Below are 16,852 nucleotides of genomic sequence, written 5' to 3'. Positions count from 1 at the left end.
AACCGTAATCCAAAAATACCCCAAAATGAAACATCATGTGCTGCTTGTCTGAACCGGAGTTGGAAGAACTTCAACTTGAGCCCCGCATTGCAATGAATGGACTGAATTGCCATTATTGCAGTCCGTTTTTTTTTTTTTGCAGAGGATAAAGAATGCATGCACGTATATTTCTCTTTGGTTGATGTTGCTTAAGTTTTGCCTTTCTAACCTTTTTTGTTTTTTTCCTTTCCACAAATATATGTGACCCCCGAGTCACCTGACACGGAAGCGGGTGAGTCATCAGTACGTCCAGTGCATTAGCACGTAACAGCGGCTTGTTCCTTTGAGCATCTCCGGTGACACGCTGTTATTTTCATAGCCAAGCGTTGGGCCACCATCCGTTCCTTTTTTTTTTTTTTTTTTCTTTTCTTGACTGCCTCGCCGGCCGCGCAGGGATTCCAAATTGGACCTCAGCGGGGTACTAAATGTGCCTTCAATCTCAACAATCCTTTTAATCTTTCATCAGTCCGCATGGACGGCGTTCAGAAGCCTGATCCTTTTACAGCCTGGCGAGAATGGTGGACATGGCGGCTCGGTAAATTAATGAGAAAACCCTAAAAAAAAAAAAAGCAAGCGTGCAATCTGAAGAGGTATTTCGGGCACATCGCAATGCGTCTTAAAAAATGCTTTTCTCCAGCTGAACGACAATCACCGGAGCGACTCAAATGACCGGTCACAGTGCTCTTGCGTGTTCTGTTTAGCATTCAGTGGGAATCAGAGGCTCATTCAAGCAGAAAGTTTTCTTGTTAGCAAGGGGGCGATGTTTTGGATGCTGGCTGACTGCCAATCTGTTCGGGGTCATGCCGAAGCCGACGTTAAACCTTCCCCAAAATGTTGCTCCGATTGCGAACCGAACGACCTCGGCTTGATTTGAATTTACAAACTGATTGATCTTCATCAGGCAAAAAGCCAAAGCAAAACACAGCCTTTATTATATTATTATATTGTTATTATGATGATAATTGCTTGACTTAGGCTTTGCGTTCCAGCCATCTTAGTCGGAAAAGTGAATGTTTTCCACTCGCAACTAACACATTGTTTTAGTTTTCACCAAAACGCAGTCTGTCATGCCCCGGCGCAGATTCAGGCCGCACCTCACGTAAAACTTCCACTGTGAGCGAAAAAGAAATTCAAAAATCCCTTTCGATAGACACGAATCAAATTTGACATGAAGCTGCCTCCGTGTAAATAAACTTTGTGGGACCGGTTTAAAAAAAAACTGAGTCACACTGAGTCACCCAGAACGTCAACGCGAGGAAGTTTAAAGTTTGACGCCGCCTCACTTTGCGATTATAACGCCACTCGACCGGAATCAACCCGATGCAAAGCTGCTGATGTGCATTATAGCCTTTTTGAAAAGAAAAGAAAAAAAAAAAAGAACAAAAAAACCTCCTGTGATGTAAATAAAACATCAGACGTCGCTGGCGTCACGAAGCAGAGCTTACGTTTTAATGATGAAGGCAGATTTTAAAATAAGAAGAAGCAGCGGCGGCAGAAGGGCAAAACCATAAAAAAAAATAAAATAAAAATAGGCGGGGAGCGAAGCCGAGCGAAGCCCAATTAGGGGTTTTATGAGGCGAATAATTGGAGTCGCAGCATTGAGCCTTGTCTCAAAAGCAAACACGTTTTTTTTTTTTTTTGCTCTTTCTTCTGCTCACGACAAGAACAAAAGAACAAACTCCCGCACAAGTTCACAGCAAACCTGGTAAATTATTCAAGGGAAACATCAAAACGCGAGGACCCGCACAGAGCACAAAGTTTAGAGAGATTGTGTACACCTGCAGATACTGTCAAATCAATCCCATTTACCATCTTGATCGTTTCTATTCTGGATCCGAGTCCAAATTTGTTGCGAAACCCCAAACCAACATGGACGCAAATATTTTAGTCAGACTAGACATGTCTGGCAAATGGCATCCAGTCTGGCTCACATCCGGACTTAAATCGATTAAATTTCGGTCAAATTGGTTCAGCTTTATTTGAGGATTTGGGAAGGGGCATAAAAAAAGTGAGTCTCCGTTCACTGAAGGGATTTTGTTGCGGTTGGATGAGATTTGCCGCAGCAGGCATGGGGACGCACTCGAAAAAAAAGTCACGAAATCACAACAACCAAGAACGGCGAGTGAAGTTGGACGAGTATCTTGACTCCACGCGGCGCTGGAATGAGGTGCGCAGCCATGATGACGGCTTTCTTTCATTTCATTTCACTCCGACGGGACACTTTCATTTCCTCGCTGATGCGGTATTGTCGCGGATTTTTCCCTCGCAGAGATTTTTCATTACGTGTCAGCATCCATCTTCTTCACGGCGCGCTTGGTCTTTGCGAACGTGTCTAACAGGAACCACCGTCACATCCAGCTGTCGGTGTCTCTTACGGTACCATACGAAACATTAGCCCCAGTGTTTGGTGTCAGAAGTGGGGGGGGCCGAGGATGGACTTCAATAAGCCTATTAGGACACTACCGAAAGTATTAGCCACAAACTTTAGATTCAGAAGTGGGATCCAAGGTTCTTTTTGAGTTCGGGGACAAATAGAATGCCCTTCGTGTTTCTCAGTGTTGGTGATGGTAATGCCGTTGTGGTGTCAGAAGTGGGATCCAATAACTGGAATCCAGACGCGTGTGAGTGTCGGGGAATCACCCACTCGGGGTACAAACAATGCTGTTGGTGGTTCAATGTTGATTTTTGAGATATTGGACACATTGGCCACATTTGGTGTCAGAAGTAGGATCCAAGGGCGGACCATCTACACACGTAAAATGGAGACAGAAAGAATACACATGGCGATTACTAGGCTGATATAGAGAATATCCAACATAAAATTGGTGTCAGAAGTAGGATCCAAGGAGCCACTTTTAGGCATGAGAGCTGAGGGTTTGCACAAAAACTATATGACGGTATTGATGTTTGGCTGCTTATGTTGCCCCAAAACCGGATGGCAGAAGTGGGATCCAGGGGTCAACCACCCATACAGTCCCAACGAAAATACAGCCACAGCATTGAGTGCTCATCATGCCCCCCCCCCAAAGCTTCAAGATGTGCCTGAATGTTTTTGGGGCGGCACACAAAAAGCCAACATTCCCACACGGACGCGGGGCGCAATACCTCACCGAACCCCCCTTCCCCGTCTCCAGTTTTCCATGTGAAAAGCATCTTTCACTTTTCGGTCCCACTCTGAGCCCAGCCACCCAGATTAACTTCTTGGCACACAATGCGGCGAATTAGAGGACCGACGCCCACCCCGCCGCAAGACGCCCTCCGGCCTTGGGGGGGGTGACCAAACACACTTCCAGGGCCAGGAACTCTTGACCGGCGGCTCGGAGCGGGAACCGGCGGCCAGTGTGAGTAGCGAGCGGATTTAGAAGCGGGACAAAAGAGGCAAGCGGCACATATGGTGGTTTTGCGTCACCTTCCAAACCGCTCATGTCAATGGTCGCAATTGATTGCTCCAAATCGGCTTTCGGGTTTCAAGTCAAATGGACGGCGGGACGTCACTTTTGTACAAACCCAATTGCAACAAATTGTGTGTTCAACCTAAATCAAAACAGAATTCGATGATTTGCCAATCGTCAATATATTACTAAAAAGACAAGATATTTCATCTTCAAATTGATAAACCTTTTTTTATTTATTTTTTTTAATCAAGTAATCATGAACTTATAATTTTATGGCTGCGACACGTTCCAGAAAATCTGGGACCAGGTCATGCAACAACATTCATTAAACGTTTGGGAAGTGGCAACACTGACGTCCAAAATCATATTCTTATGCTGTACGTTCTTTTGCTTATTTTATTTTGTATTTATTTACTTTGCTTTTAGGTTTTCCAAAAATCTTTTGCCTTTAAATGTGACCATTAAATGTTTTGTCAAGCGCATTGAGTTACCTTGTGTATGAAAACAGAGCCTTGCCCTTAAGCAAATACGCCGAACGCTATTACCACGATTCTATTTTTTTAACACCGATGACATCATCGTCGTCAGTTATCCATCCATTTTCTAATCCACTTCTCCTCACGAGGGTCGCGGGCGTGCTGGTGCACCTCCCGGCTGTCTTCGGCCAGTTGGCGGTCGGTCGTCAACCACACAACCATAAAAATCATGCAAGTATAAATTCTACAAACATGATCGGCCTCCTAAATTGTACTTTTTTTTTTTTTTTTTGGCGCCCTAATTCTTGACACATGTTGCAATGTAAATAAAATGAATACTGTACAGTAAGTTGAGAGAGAGAGACGGAGAGAGAAAGAGAGGGAGGCAGAGAGAGAGAGGCAGAGAGAGAGCGAGCAGCAGCAGCAGCCACTTGCAGGGACTGGATCCTCCTCGCACCGAAGGGGGCGTCCACGCACCCTGTTTGCCTCGCGTGTGCTCAGTGAGTGGGAGCAGGCGGGCAGGCAGAAGCAGAAGCAGAAGCGGCTTGTCACTCCCCTGCATGCACATCGGCTGGCTACCTCGGCGCCGTGACACCTCGTTTTCCTGCTTCCCCCCCTCCCTCGTCCCCCGTTTTTTTTTTTCTAATTTTCTTTTTTGAAATTATTCGGAGCGGCGCGCACGGAAGCAAGGGAGGAAAACGGGACGATTTTTCTCCCTCTTTTTTTCTCTCTTTTTCCTTTTCACGTAACAACGTGCCTTGTGGAAATAACGCGCATCCACGAGTGTGGGTGCTGGAGGAAGGAGGGAGGGAGTGGGGGGCGGGGGGAGGCTCATCAAGTGAAGTGAGGACCCGGACGGGACCTGCTGCATTGTCTCCGCCATGGTAAGATGCAGAAATGCTCGTTGGAATATACGTCGTGCACGCAGATGTGGCTCACCACGCTCCTACCACCCCCCGAACCGCACCTTCCCTCCGTGGCGTGCACAGCTCGCTCGCTGGTCTACCTGCACGCGCGCTACGTGTTTGCGTTCATACGTGACGAAACGTGGTCCTGTCAGTAAAGTGGAGGCATGAGGCGAGAGGATGTCCCGAACATGTGCCCCCACATGGTTGGTCGGAGGGAGGATGATGGTGACGGTGGGTTCGCTTTAAATGGGACTTGGACTGAATATCATGGATGGAGTGCTTAGGGATTGGGGGGGGGGGGGGCACATTGGACTGTGCTGGTGCTGTTTTAAATGGATAGAAGAAAATATTTTAGTATGCATATTTGATATGATTCATATTTCGTGTATTTTTATAGATGTATAGAGAAAAAATATTTTTGGAATTAGTGAATATTTTTATATTTTTTATATAAGTTTTTTTTATCCTTTTTTCATTTTTTCTATGAAATTTGAATATAAGTTTTAAAAACATGCAAAATATAAAATACAGCAGTTTGGCTCATGTGTTTGTGTAAATGCACATTGTACACATCATATTGTTTCGATTATCAAAAAAAATTGATTGAAATATCGAGGAATATATTTAAACTACTCCTAAATTTATTTTAAAAAATACATTTTTCCCCACAAGTCCTGAATCCATATTGTAGTCTGTTGTTTTTATGATTGAAAACAGTTCTAAAAATGTGCAAGCGTGTAATTGTTAAGCAACGATCAAGCGTTACGGTGCTGTGTTGTGGTGCGGCTTCATTTTGAGGAGTTCCCAAACAGTGTGTGAGAGCAGAGGAGGAGTAAGAAGAGCGAGTGAGTGAGTGAGTGAGTCGGACCCCCGGGAGCCATTGTGGGGGGGGGGGTTGCAGCACCAGTAGCTCAAACCTTCTCCCTCTCTGATTGGCTGGCTGGAAACAACTTGTGTCCACTCTTCCGAGCGTGTTTCATTCTGCGGTTTCATTTAATTTTTGTGTGTGTGTGTGTGTGTGTGTGTGTGTGTGTCCTTTGATGTATGTTGAGTAGTGATGGACGTGATTGGATATTGAGTCCTGTCTTGTACAAGGGGTCACCTGTAACATAACGAGGCAAAGTTACTCAATAGGATGCCAACTTGCAGAGCCTTCTTGCCGATGTCATCCAGTGTGGGCGGAGCTTGCTGCCACGGAATTCGCTGGCAGGTTTTATTGACGTTGAAATGGGAATAATTAGTCGAATGGCTCATCGAGCCAGCTGAATTTGACTGGCACTATGGGCAAGCGGTTTACACATATGCCTCACACTGCAGAAGTTTGGGGTTCGAATCGCTGAAGAGGAAGGGTGTGCTTTGAAGGCCGTGAAACGGCGAAAAAAGATGCCCGAGATTGACGTCACCAAATTTTTTTGGTTTCAGTGACCTGTGTTATTAGTTCACGTTTACCACAAACACTTTATCATACTAATTCATCTCACATTAGCATTAAAAATGCACGGTTGACAGATTATTTGATTTCGAAAACATACACGTGCGGCAATGACTCTAACTTGCGCTAACAACGCAGGCGAAACTGAGCTCCTTTCCAATCTGCAACCATCTTACTACAGTTGAAGTGTATGACTTCAACATACTTCCTTGATACCAATGACTACTTTCCCATTAGATTGGGCTTTGGTGCCATCTTGTGGTGTGTCCAAAAGCGCACCAAAAATTCATTAAAAAAATGCCAAGAGAAATTTCCGCCGTCAATAAAATTCAAAAAGTGGACTGTGCAGTACGTGACGTTGAAAAATTTTCATTGATTTCTTTGTTTGACACTTGCATGCAGGATGACAGGATGTAAAGTAGAACTTAATACAGTCTAGCGCCACACCCCGGGAAGAACACAGGAGAAATCGTTCTTACGCATGTTTCCGCACCGAACGTCGCCGCATCGCCGTAACTGCTCCGTAAGCGTTTGAACTCACGACGGCGCTGTGGCGTCACAGACAAAACTGTGAAACGTCTCCTCCCGCTCCCTTCGGAGACGGCCGGGAGGGAATCAACACACCGTCGCGCCTTTCAAATAATCATGATTGGGATTGTTATGAGCAGCGTGAACGCCAGAAAGCAATTTTTGTTATTGTGCGCGTGACAAAGGACAACAGTTGAAAACCCTCAGTCACACCAGCCACATTATTGGGTACACTGGCAGCATTTGATCAGATTGAATAAATTAGTGAAATTATCCATCCATTTTCTAATTCGTTTCTCCATAGGAGGATCGCGGGTGTGCGGGAGTCTATGCCAGCCGTCTTCGGGTAGTAGGCGGGTGACACCCTGAACTGGTTGCCAGCCAATCGCAGAGCACATTAACAACGCGCTCACAATCACACCAAGAGACAATTTCAAAGTGTTTCATTAGCCTACCGTGCCTATTTTTGGAATGTGGGGGGAAACTGGAGTACCCAGAGAAAACGCACGCAGGTGCAGGGAAAACATGCAAAAATGCCACGCAGGAAGGTCATAGCGTGCCACCCCATCAAGTGATCCAACTTGACCTAATTGATCCAAAAATGCAAATTATTCATTCAAAAAATATAGATCTCGGTTCATCTTTCTTTGCCAGCGACATATAGTGACAGGCAGAAAAAAATAGAAAATCTGTGTTCTTCCAAGAATATGATAGCTTCGTGAAGCAGGCCCAGATTTTAACCCGAGTGATTAAATGTTGGAGCGAATCGAGACGAGGTCATCATTCTTTCAGTCTCTTTCTGCTTTATGATATTTTCTTTTGGTCCTGTGCCTTGAGATTTTTCATGCAGAGCGAGTGCAATGCGGCGTCTGAAGATACAAACGCTCCCTTTTGAATTAACGCATTCAATGAAATGTCATTGCATCGTCACATTAAAGCGTCGTATTCCGGCTACTGCGTTGAGTAAGACCAGTGGGTCAAAATAATCCCCACAGCTCATAGCGCAATCTTAGAACCAATGAGAAAAAGCCAAAAGTGCTTTTTTATTTTTTTCCTTCCAGCGGTGTGCGACCGCATCGCTGTTTCTTCTTGTTATTCGGTCAACATCAGAGGGGGCAAACTATTGCCTCATATCAGGGCCCCGCAACGAGATGCATGCATAATTAAAGTAGCCAGCGCAGATGAACGGACCCTCGCACCTCTGCTTTAATTGCAAATCCGAGAACTAATCATCCAACTTTGGCGGCCCGCTGCGCCCACATTCAGTCACACGGGCAAAAAAAGAAAAAAAAAAAAAGCTTTGCATTTTGTGTGGCCCATCTGTCTCAGGCACCCGCTTCCGATTAAGGCTCATTTATGCAAAGTCTCTTGTCGGCCATCTTACAATGTAAATAGAGGAGAAATAACGCCAAAAAAAATCAATGGATGAAGTGGCTCTTTTTTTTCCCCTTGAAGCATAAATGAAATCATCACACGGATCTCTGCGTGTGGTCGTTTTTTTTTTTTTTCCACTGATGTCAGTAATTCTAAGGTGTCAAAGGAATCAATAATTCTTGTATACCTGCTTTTTCAGCAGGCTCAACCCGAGTATTTAATTTTTTATTTTATATTTTTTTGGCCCGGGGGCTCGACGTTGAGCCGAGGCTGCTCTGCGATGCATCCCGCGCGCAGATGCACGTACTCCATCAAAATGTAACCCGTGACGGCGTGGCTTGTACGGAGCGACACGGCCACGTGCTTTCAGCCTCCCCCCCGCAACGAGCTATTCCAAGTCACCCGCAGACAGGCCGGGCCGGGCCGGGCCGGGCCGAGCCGAGCGGCGTTGTGACCTGCTCTTCAACCTTTTCCCTCCGCGCTCTCTCAAAGGAGCAGAAAGACATTTAGCTTGTCTGACCTTGCCGCGCCGCGTCTCCATTCTCACTCTGTTGCGATGGCTTCATCCGTTTGGATGTGTCACATGGTGGCTCCTCCGATTCCTCATGACTACCCCTGCGAAACATTAATAGCTAATAGCCAATGCTAACAAAAATTCTCTCAACTTGATGGGAACGAGTGACGACCCGTACATGTAGATGCGCCACATACATTTTTTAAATATATTTTTTCCTTCATACCGTTGACTGTTTCTGAGCGAGCAGATGAAAGTTACGGCGAAAGGATCGCAAGATAAAATAAGACGGATAACCCTCTTAAAGAAGTGAATTCCGAGATTTGTTTCTTCATAGACTTGGGACACGCCGACACCCGCAGCGCTTCAAAGCCGAGACAAGCGTTTGATTTTTCGAGCCTCGTTTTGCAGAATTGGACATTTTTTCATCCATTTCTCCATTTTCTAATCCGCTTCTCCTCACAAGGGATTGTTCTCAGCCTTTTGCCAAGCTTGCTGATGAGCCGATCATTTGAATCAGGTGTGTTGGAGGAGGGAGACTTCGAAAAAAAAAAAAAAAAGGCAGGATAGGGGCCACTCGAGGGCCGGACTTTGGGGACCGCTGCCTTAGAAGGACACAAATGTCGAGAAAGCTCCGCCTATAAACTTGACGTCAGCCAAGTTTTCCTCAGCCGGGGTACTTTGTTTTTGTTTCGATGTTCGTCGCAATGAAAGAAAATACCGCCGAGACGACCTCGGGAATTATCGTCTGATATAAAATGGCGTGCCTCGTTGAATTGGTTTTGTTGACCGTCATAAAATACGATGCGGTGTCTTGTTGGTAAGTGAGCAGGTGCTCAAATTTGAGGGCCCGTATTGCTCCGGGCTCGGATTACTTTCTTAAATCCGTGGCGGAGTTGTTTGTATTGGGGAGCCAGGTGTTAGCACCCCCGCCCCTGGACACACCTCCTGCACCCGCACAAAGACTCCTCATCCGGTCAATTGTTTGATGGCCGGCCAGGGGCGGGGAGTCCTCCAGACTGTGTCATCAAACACAGTGGAGTCTCCACGTTCATGAATGGCAACGTTCATCCGAAGAGTCTGGAAAAGCAACGGGAGCCGCCTTGCTCGAGATTTTATGTCTAATGTGCAGAGGTTTTGTCCTTGGAAGAAGTACCCACTGTTTAAATCATCCCATTACTCCGAACATTGACATCAATGCATAAAAAAAAAGTTTATATCCAAAACGGAGTTCACAGGACACTAGGAAAAGAAAAAAAAAGCTGAGGATAAAAAGTTTTATTTTGTAGGCTTCCTCGACAGCATTTCCGACTGCTGCCAACCAAGTACGACTTACCAATTGGAACTTTCAGGTCTGACCCGAAAGCGTTCTAAGTAGACAAAAAAAAGAGGTTTTATCCCCCACCCCCTCCCCCAAAATGCCTTTTGGTTCTGGAAAACAAATCCGATTTGAGATGAATGTGACGATACATCCGACTCATCTCAGAGCTTTTAAATGGCCCCGAGCTGAAGAACTAATTGCTTTATTGTGTTTGTTTGGTTGGCGCGCTGGTCCCCATCTGTCTGTTTGCATTTCAACAAAAGATGACATGGCAGTCGTTTATTGCAAACTATTTGGCTCGCCCACCGACGCTCCAGCTCCCGAACCAAAGTTTGAGAGCCCCCTGCGCTAAACAACTCTCTGCTCGCGCGGAGAAATGGAGCCTGACTGCTCCTTCGAAGTCGCGCCGCTCGCAGCTTCTCCTCAAGCCTCAAACGTGCGCACGGCGTTCTTTAAAACATAGCGTGGCAAATTACCTCGCCGATTCGAACCGCCTTGAATTTCCAGGATGGCGCGGTGGCCTCGCGTTGAACTGCGGGCGGAAAAAGTGACAGTAATTACACTCCCCCTGTCCCCACAAATAAATAAATAAGAAGAAGAATTAAAAAAATGCTTGGCTGTGTTTTGAAGGTTAGCATCCCGCTAACAGCGCGCTCGGCCTTTGTTTGGCTCTCCCATTAGAACGTCCTTCCCCAGTGGCGTTTCATCATGACCGTCGACATCTTATGCAAGTCGGTGAAATGTGGCCAAATCCGCAGGTAATTAAGCCCCAGTGGTTCGCGCGTCGCCGTCCCTGCGAGCGGCGCTCTGGTTTTAGCGCCTTAGCTTTCATGAAGCCATCTCGGGCCTTTCTTTTGCATTCAGCACAATTTTTGTGCAGCGACGTTGCGCCGCACAACTTTGCATTTTCACCCCGCTGTGATCAATATGCGCAAGCGGCGGGAGATTTCGGAGTGCTTCGGAGACGGGGAGCCGCTGTGGGAAGGTCAAGAGTGTGGTTGTTTGCATCTCTTGGATAAAGATATCATGTCTAAGGATGCAAAAAAAAAAAGTGAAGTAGGTTTATTAGTATTCAGCGGGCTGGAATTTTGCTTGAAACATGGCGAGGCATCTGTTTGGACACTTATTTCATTCCAAAGTATCATTATGTATTAATACAGAGCGGTGGCTGAATTGGTTATTTGGTGTCTAAAAAAGGAACGTGTCAAATGGCCTTTTGAACGGATAGAGAGCCGCGGTTTGTTCAACATGAACCCGTTTTGGATTGCGGCGTTAGAACCTTTTAAGCGATGGATATTTGAACATAACCAGTGCAGCAACACACGTAGACTGACAATATAAGAATCCTCACAGGTTTATGTCCTTTATCCTCAGGGAAGAAAATATGACGAATGTTACTGCAGCTTCCTGAGCAGTTGCGACGGTCTTGTTTGTGTGTCACCTGTATGGATACTGTATTTGGTATTTTATCCCTTCTAAAATGTTTGATAGTTAATACAAAGCAGTGGGTTTTTCATTGTGGAAGAGGGCATATTTTATATCCTGATTGAGCCCTCTGACTTCTGCCTAGCAACAAGTGACCCACCCGGCAATTGTGACCCTCAAAATAAGAACATGGCTGCTTGCTAAAATCTGATTTTAGTTGTGATGTTTTATAAGTGATGATTTTGTGAAAAAAATGAACTTTGATACTGCTTCTATAATCGTCTTGCTTGATATTTGGGGACTGGTCTTGATTTTGGGTTCTTGCCACCGTAATTTGAGACTTGCTTGAGACTTGAAACTCATTCATGACTTTTGCATATGTCGGTTATGTTCTGGGGTTCTCGCCACGCGTCTCGGCCTGCCCGGGCTATACATTTTGCGAGAGTCAGGCAGCAAAGTGGTGGAGCGGCGTCTCCCGGCGGAGCTGACCTTCAGCTGTTGCGCCATCAATATTCATGAGGCCCCGCGAGACGGCCCGCGAGCGCTCTCGTGCTCCAGTCACAGACACAGTGTGGGGCTTTTTTTTTTTTTTCCTTCTCAGCCGCGGCGCAAAGATGACATTTTAGCGACGGGCCTTATTTATCAAATACGTATAGAATGTGCTGACCTGTTCTTTTACGCGGCGGCGTGAGCGCCCGACAACAGCACCTGTCTGTTTGCGTTGTGTTGTGGCGTTAAAAAACGCACGGGTGTTATTGATTTAAAGCCGTCTGGGTGACAGAAGCGATGCAGACAAAAAGCCATTTATCATTCCGTAATCGGTATTCAGCAGTGGGGTAAAAGGGAAAAAAAAAAATGACGGAGGGGAGTTTGTGGACGGATCATTCGGAAACGTTCTTTGGATATGGAGACGCCGTCTGCTACGATGTTTGCCGCCTGACCCGTTTTGAGAACTGTTAAAATATATTTAAAATTCTATTTTTGGTGAGGGTCAATAGAACCGTCAACGTAACAGACCATTTAAGGGGGTTCGGTTAGACCCGCAGCACAACAGAGGTTTTAAACCGGGTCAATTCGACCCTCAATGTAAACATCATGTTAAATCGGGTCAACTTGATCCACAAATGTTCTCAAACGGCCTGTGCCGTTCTCTTCTTCGCCTAATGATTTTTGAGCGCGGGCCAGTCCAGTTGCGTGTAGCTTTACCAGAATCCTCTTGAGTGATTTCACGTCTGCGGCAGGATTAACCTTTTGATAGGAAGATTATGTCGCTTCGTCTCGACGTTGCATCTGATCGTCTTACTCTCTGTACAGTGCAGCATGTCAGGAGGGCCTCTTTAAAAGTGATATCGATGAAAAAGATGCTAGCATGCACACTAAATAAAAGCTTCCAGAACTCGGAAATATGCTCAAATACATTACTACCGCATGGCGAGTGGAGCCCTGGCCGGTCTGCCCGTGGCGCAAGGCCAACAAACGAGCCGGCCGACATCATTTTTGAAGCAGAATTTTAAGTTCCCATTCTTGCAAAATATCATTTCGGAGCTCCTAAATTCAGGCAGTTACGATTTTGCCGCGCTTCTTCGTTGCACCTTGATTTATGGCATGTCCTTTTGCAAAGTTCCACAAATGCTGTTCCAATTCTTTTGTCCAAAAAGTGGGATCAAAATCGAAATGTTCCTCCACAGAGGCAATGCTACATGAACAAAAGTATTGAGATAGCCTTGCTCTCTGTGATACGACCACCTGTCCTAATACTTTAATCCACCAAGCACCGTTTCTGTCGACCGCTTTTATTTTGGTAGGACGATACACGGCCAAAAGTATTCGGACAGGTGAGCGTTGTGCCTACAGCGGTGTGGCCTGATACTTTTTGTCCCTTAGCGTGCCTCTGCACGCGCGGCGACCCTCTCTGCCGTCGCGTGACCGCATGCGGACGCCAGGAAGCACATCGGGGCCTGGCGCCGCTCCCGAGCTGGACGCTCGTCAGTTTGGTCCAGCGCTGACGTTCTGGCTCAACCAAGCGTGTCGTATTGAGCCAATGCCTTTCAGCTGGTCCACTCGCTCCGACACCAAAAACAAAAACAGCACAAAGGTTGTTCTTTTCTGGTGCCTGTTTTGCAGAAATTAAAACAGCGTCAAGAAACATGTTTCGCTGTAGGGGCTCCTCTTACAGTTGTGGAGTGTTGACTTTTAAGCCACTGTGCTAAATCCCAAAGTCGCGTGGTGAATGTGCACCGACGTGATTAAACACTGTCAGACGCTAAACAAGTCAAACAAGAGGATGGAAAGCCAAGCCTTGATTATTTGTATTTCGGCTTTTTCAATTTCGCAATGGTCTGTGGGGCGGGGGGAGGGGGTGGGGTTCCTCTGTTATTTGCGAAATCAGTCAACTGTTTGCTGTTTGTGGGCTCCGGCCATGCATAGCGCCATATGATGGCATCTTGCCAATGAACTGTTGAACTGAGCTGAGGAGCTTCATTGAGATGAAAGTCGTCGCTTGGTATTTTGCAATTCTCCTATTCGTGATTTGCTCATTGAAAAATACTCATCTGTTCTTCGTTGAATTCCAAGGATTTGTTGAAGTGAGTTGAGGAAGTTCATTTCGACAAAAGTAGTCCTTTGCCGCTGCCTGAAAGGCGATTACGGGGCGGCGCAATGAATAGTGCGAATACAAAATGCAAATGTATGGAATTTCGACATAATTTCCCAACGTAAGATGCTGCAAAAATATGTTTTCGGACCACTTTGCAGCCAAGGTACCCCGATGATGGGTTTTACGGATGGATAACTATTAAACTTAAGTAGTTTGTTCACGCATCCCAATCCCAAAGCTTTTGTTTCAGTCTGCGTTTGTCATATTATGTGCGAGTAAAAAGAATCAATGAGGAGCGACGCAGCGTTGCAGGGGGGAAAAAAACAAAACAAAACAAAAGGCCTCCGTCGAAAGGGCTTGCGACTAATTTGTACCTCGTCTTCTGGAGTCGGCCATGACGGCGCGCGAGTTCCGAGGCCCTCAGGCTCAGCCTCTCTCGTTGAGTCCAAGTGGATCAAAACACTTGTTACCGACAACTGCCGCTGATGTTTTTTTTTTTTTTCCCTTTTTCATTTCACTGACTCTCGCAGTCACGTTGGAGGAGGAGAAGGGCGCCGGCGTGTTATTTACCTCGAGAGTGCCGATTGTATGCGTCCACCCGTCGACTGTCTTTTTGGACTTCGATGTCAATATGCTGCCTGGCTTTCTGCGATTTTCTTGTTAAAAAAAATAACAGGCGCACAAATCAGCATGTTTGTGCGAGTGGAAAATGTGGAAACGACACTGCGAGGGACGTGTTAACACGTCCATCTGCTCGCGGGGCGCTCGGAGGCTGCGCGAGGCGGCCAAGTGTTACGGTGCGAGCAAGGTGACGGGATTATTTTCGTCGCCAACTGCTCCGTTTTACCGTTCCAGCATTTGAGACACTAATGCACCTGCTTAGCATTTTTACATGGGACTATGAATGAAGATGTAGGCAGCGCAGATAAAATTACTCACATACTCAAGTAGTACAGATGCTTGTTTTAATTCAAGAAAAAAAAAAGGACTGGGTAGGGGCACGGGGGAGACAGAGATTGGATTTACACACAAAATCTGCATTTGCATATTTGTTTACCGTTTAACCAGCAAGACTTGAATGGGTTACTAATTGTACTTCCCTCCCTCCCCAAAAAAGTGTCATACTGCGAAAAATGAAAAGTCCAATTCGATCCTAAAGGTAAATGGTGTGCACTTGTACTGTATTTTATTCACGCCATGTTCACTTTTTGGAAAACAGATCAGAGAGCACTCGGACGCGCTCACGTAGCCGCGGCAAGCGACGGAAAGGTTTTCCTTTTTAGTTTAAACTAACTTACTTGAATCTCCAGGATCTCTCGCCGTACACTGGCCAATGCCAGAACCCCGGATCTTTTTCTTCTTTTTTTTAATGCTTTTGGTAAAGTTTGAAATCTATCCGTGTACTAGCTAGCTAATGCTAAGCTAACCTGGGAAGGTTTGTCTCCCCGGTCCAAAGTTTGCAAACTCCCGCTGTGCTCGCACGGCGTCCGAGGCCAACAGCAAAGTAACGACAAAGGCCTCTGTCGGCTTTTATTGACTGATTGCTCGACAGTTTAATTGAAATGGTCACTCGCCGGCGCAACACTCCCATAAACGCGCAAACACTTCGGCACGCTTGGCACGACGCTGCGCGCTCCCCACATTCGTACGTCGCATGCGTTGCCATTCCCGTGGCGAGTAGTACACGCAGCCAAATGCTTTGATTCATTCTCACTCGAATCCGAAAAATTGGATTCCGCCTTCATTTTGAAGGGCCGGTTTGCATTTCAATTGGAATCGCCATTGATTAAAATCTGAATCTTGAAACGAGTCGCGACAGGCTCAGCCAATAACAGTGGATTGCCGTTGTCTCCTTTCATCTTCGGTTCCAATTTAAGTTGCACAGCAGGAAGTGCGCAAGCCTTTCAATCTGATTATTATTATTCTTTTTTTTTATATAACTCACGTTTCGGATCTCACGGCATTGTGTACCGAGTGAAAAGCAGGGCGACCATACGTAACCTTGCCTCCCTTTTGTAACGCGCTCGCCCGAAAGTCGCCGCATGCAAATATTTCCTTCCCGCGCGAGATTCAGCATGCAGTCGCCCCTTAAAATAGTCCAATAATCCCTTCTTGGGAGCTGCGCAGTCGTGAGATAAGAGCGCTTTCGCTGCAGTCTCAAAGGATCAAGTCACTCTTTTGTCTGCCTTAAAATAGTCGATTTTTACATATTGGGAGCTCATTTTTGGACGATTGTACTCATGCAGCGTGGCTTTCAAATGAAGGGATCAAGCCGCGGATCCAAACCTCGGAGAGGATGTCAAAATCGGTTTTCAACGCGGGAGTAAGGTTTCGAAAGACGGGGTTCTGGATTTCATTCAAGCCAGGGACGGGGTGACAAGTTAGCGTTCGCAAGGAGGAGCGGCGGCCCCTCAAATATTGTGACCACACCCGTGTGATAGATTAAGCTAATGCTACTATAGGTGTTGCGAAAGAGTACGTAAACCCGCTTTGATTTTTTTATTTATTTTTTTCCTCTGGTTAAGTGGGATTCTCCCGCGTCCATTCCCGCATGCTAGTTCTCTGTCGACCAATCAATAAAGATCAGCGCGTCTCTGCACCGCGCCGACTGTGACTTGGACAGCGGTGAAGGCCCACCGGGGTGTCGACCAATCACGATAAATCAGTAAAACGGCAGTCGGGCAGCTTCCGGAGCCATCAAAGAAGCCGAAGTGGGTCCAGCGGCTTGACGTGAACGTTCCTCTGACTCAGCTCAAACAGCGAAACGCTCATCTAAATCACATGAGCTCCTTTGGTGGATTGCTCCCCCCCCCCCCCCAAAAAAAAAAAAACGCGCACGTCACC

The 16,852-nt window shown here is 46.3% G+C and overlaps 1 protein-coding gene across 1 annotated transcript in view; it reads left to right on the top strand.

The window, feature by feature from the left end:
• Window positions 1-4,526: 4,526 nt before the first annotated feature.
• The window catches only part of tenm4 (teneurin transmembrane protein 4), a 164,929-nt gene continuing 152,603 nt past the window's right edge, over window positions 4,527-16,852 (top strand). Inside the window, exon 1 of the mRNA XM_019887308.1 lies at window positions 4,527-4,794. The gene's annotated coding sequence lies outside the window, so the exon portion shown is untranslated. The remainder of the gene's footprint in view (window positions 4,795-16,852) is intronic.

This window comes from Hippocampus comes, unplaced genomic scaffold, assembly GCF_001891065.2.
Source record: "Hippocampus comes isolate QL1 unplaced genomic scaffold, H_comes_QL1_v1.1 scaffold194, whole genome shotgun sequence".
Taxonomy (NCBI): Eukaryota; Metazoa; Chordata; class Actinopteri; order Syngnathiformes; family Syngnathidae; genus Hippocampus; species Hippocampus comes.
Note: the sequence above shows the minus strand (reverse complement) of the source record. Positions and strands in the feature narration are given on the sequence as shown.